Source organism: Arachis duranensis, chromosome 2 (genome assembly GCF_000817695.3).
Source record: "Arachis duranensis cultivar V14167 chromosome 2, aradu.V14167.gnm2.J7QH, whole genome shotgun sequence".
In the NCBI taxonomy this organism is placed as follows: domain Eukaryota; kingdom Viridiplantae; phylum Streptophyta; class Magnoliopsida; order Fabales; family Fabaceae; genus Arachis; species Arachis duranensis.
The window spans coordinates 56,437,417-56,440,825 of NC_029773.3; the positions used below are offsets into that span (position 1 = coordinate 56,437,417).

Sequence of the window (3,409 nt, forward strand, 5' to 3'; positions counted from 1 at the left end):
ATTCTTGTTGAGGCTGACCCTGAACCTGAAAGGACCTTGAAGCGGAAGCTAAGAGAAGCTAAGGCACAACTCTCTGTAGAGGACCTAACAGAAATCTTCAAACAAGAAGAAGACATGGCAGCCGAAAACAACAACAATGCCAACAATGCAAGGAAGGTGCTGGGTGACTTTACTGCACCTACTCCCGACTTCTATGGGAGAAGTATCTCTATCCCTGCCATTGGAGCAAACAACTTTGAGCTTAAGTCTCAATTAGTTTCTCTAATGCAACAGAATTGCAAGTTCCATGGACTTCCATTGGAAGATCCTCATCAGTTTTTAGCTGAATTCTTGCAAATCTGTGACACTGTCAAGACTAATGGGGTTGACCCTAAGGTCTACAGACTTATGCTATTCCCTTTTGCTGTAAGAGACAGAGCTAGAATATGGTTGGACTCTCAACCTAAAGAAAGCCTGGACTCTTGGGAAAAGCTAGTCAATGCCTTCTTGGCAAAGTTCTTTTCACCTCAAAAATTGAGTAAGCTTAGAGTGGAAGTCCAAACCTTCAGACAGAAGGAAGGTGAATCCCTCTATGAAGCTTGGGAAAGATACAAACAATTGATCAGAAAGTGTCCTTCTGACATGCTTTCTGAATGGAGCATCATAGGTATCTTCTATGATGGTCTGTCTGAACTGTCCAAGATGTCATTGGATAGCTCTGCTGGAGGATCTCTTCATCTGAATAAGACGCCTGCAGAAGCTCAAGAACTCATTGAAATGGTTGCAAATAACCAATTCGTGTACACTTCTGAAAGGAATCCTGTGAACAATAAGACCAATCAAAAGAAAAGAGTTCTTGAGATTGATACTCTGAATGCCATACTGGCTCAGAACAAAATATTGACTCAGTAAGTCAATATGATCTCTCAAAGTCTGTCTAGAATGAAAGCTGCACCAGGCAGTACTAAGGATGCTTCATCTGAAGAAGAAGCTTATGATCCTGAGAACCCATCAATGGAAGAGGTGAACTACATGGGAGAACCCTATGGAAACACCTATAATCCTTCATGGAGAAATTATCTAAATCTCTCATGGAAGGATCAACAGAGACCTCAACAAGGTTTCAACAACAATAATGGTGGAAGAAACAGTTTTAGCAATGGCAAGCCTTTTCCATCATCTTCTCAGCAACAGACAGAGAATTCTAAGTAGAGCCACTCTGACTTAGCAACCATGGTCTCTGATCTAATTAAAACCACTCAAAGTTTCATGACTGAAACAAGGTCCTCCATTAGGAATTTGGAGGCACAAGTGGGACAGTTGAGCAAGAAAATTACTGAACTCCCTCCTAGTACTCTTCCAAGCAATACATAAGAGAATCCAAAAGGAGAATGCAAGGCCATCAACATGACCCACATGAGCAAATTTGGAGAGGAGGAAGAGGCAGTGATCGCCACTGAGGAAGACCTCAATGGACGTCCACTGGCCTCCAATGGGTTCCCTAATGAGGAACCATGGGAATCTGAGGCTCATAATGAGACCATAGAAATTTCATTGGATTTACTTTTGCCATTCATGAGCTTTGATGAGTATTCTTCCTCCGAAGAGGATGAAAATGTCACTGAAGAGCAAGTTGCCAAGTACCTTGGAGCAATCATGAAAATAAATGACAAGTTATTTGATAATGAGACTTGGGAGGATGAACTACCTTTGCTCACCAAAGAACTGGATGACTTGTCTAGGCAGAAATTACCTCAAAAGAGACAAGATCCTGGGAAGTTCTCAATACCTTGTACCATAGGCACCATGACATTTAAGAAGGCTCTGTGTGGCTTAGGGTCAAGTATAAACCTCATGCCTCTCTCTGTAATGGAGAAGCTAGGGATCTTTGAGGTACAAGCTGCAAGAATCCCACTAGAGATGGCAAATAATTCAAGAAAACAAGCTTATGGACTTGTAGAGGATGTTCTGGTAAAGATTGAAGACCATTACATCCCTGCTGATTTCATAGTCCTAGAGACTGGGAAGTGCATGGATGAATCCATCATCCTTGGCAGATCCTTCCTAGCCACAGCAAAGGCTATGATTGATGTTGACAGAGGAGAATTGATCATTCAAGTGAATGAAGAATCCTTTGTGTTTAAGGCTCAAGGATATCCTTCTGTTACCATGGAGAGGAAGCATGAAAAGCTTCTCTCAAAACAGAGTCAAACAAAGCCCCCACAGTCAAACTCTAAGTTTGGTGTTGGGAGGCCACAACCAACTTCTAAGTTTGGTGTTGAACCCCCACATTCAAACTCTAAGTTTGGTGTTGGGAGGTTCCAACATTGCTCTGAGAATCTGTGAGGCTCCATGAGAGCCCACTGTCAAGCTACTGATATTAAAGAAGCACTTGTTGGGAGGCAACCCAATGTTATATTTATCTATCTTCTTTTGTTATTTTATGTTTTCTGTAGTTTGATGATCATGGGAAGTCACAAAATCAATTGAAAAAGTAAAAACATAATGAAAAACAGAAAGAAAAACAGCACACCCTGGAGGAAAACCTTGCTGGAATTTAAACGCCAGTAAGGGCAGCAAATGGGCGTTTAACGCCCAGTCTGGCACCATTCTGGGCGTTTAACGCCAGAAAGGGGCACCAGACTGGCGTTAAACGCCAGGAAAGGGCAAGAAGCTGGCATTAAACGCTAGAAATGGGCACCAGCCTGTCATTTAACGCCAGAATTGGCATAAAGAGCATTTTTGCTCGCCACTTGGTGCAGGGATGAATTTTTCTTGATAGCTCAGGATCTGTGGACCCCACAGGATCCCCACCGAACCCTACCCCTCTCTCCTCCCCTATATAAACCCATCTTCACTCCTTCATTTTCACACAACCTAAACACTACTTCTCCCCCTTGGCGGAACCACAAAGCCTCCTCCATCTCCTCTATTTCTTCTTCTTTTACTCTCTTCTTTCTTCTTTTGCTCGAGGACGAGTAACCCTTTTAAGTTTGGTGTCGTAAAAGCATTACTTTTTGTTTTTCCATAACCATTTATTGCACCTAAAGCCGGAGAAACCTCTAGAAAGAAGAAAGGGGAGGCAAAAGCTTCCACCTCCGAGTCATGGGAGATGGAGAGATTCATCTCAAGGGTGCATCAAGACCACTTCTATAAAGTTGTGGCCATGAAGAAGGTGATACCCGAGGTCCCTTTCAAACTCAAAAAGAGTGAATATCCGGAGATCCGACATGAGATCCGAAGAAGAGGTTGGGAAGTTCTTACCAACCCCATTCAACAAGTCGGAATCTTAATGGTTCAAGAGTTCTATGCCAATGCATGGATCACCAAGAACCATGATCAAAGTGTGAACCCGGACCCAAAGAATTGGCTTACAATGGTTCGAGGGAAATGCTTAGATTTTAGTCCGGAAAATGTAAGGTTGGCATTC

At 42.7% G+C, this 3,409-nt stretch overlaps 1 non-coding gene across 1 annotated transcript; it reads right to left on the minus strand.

The window, feature by feature from the left end:
* Nucleotides 1–519: 519 nt before the first annotated feature.
* Nucleotides 520–627, minus strand: LOC127745243 (small nucleolar RNA R71). The gene has a single exon (XR_008006440.1). It is a non-coding gene; the product is annotated as a small nucleolar RNA R71 (small nucleolar RNA).
* Between the last annotated feature and the right edge of the window lie 2,782 nt (nucleotides 628–3,409).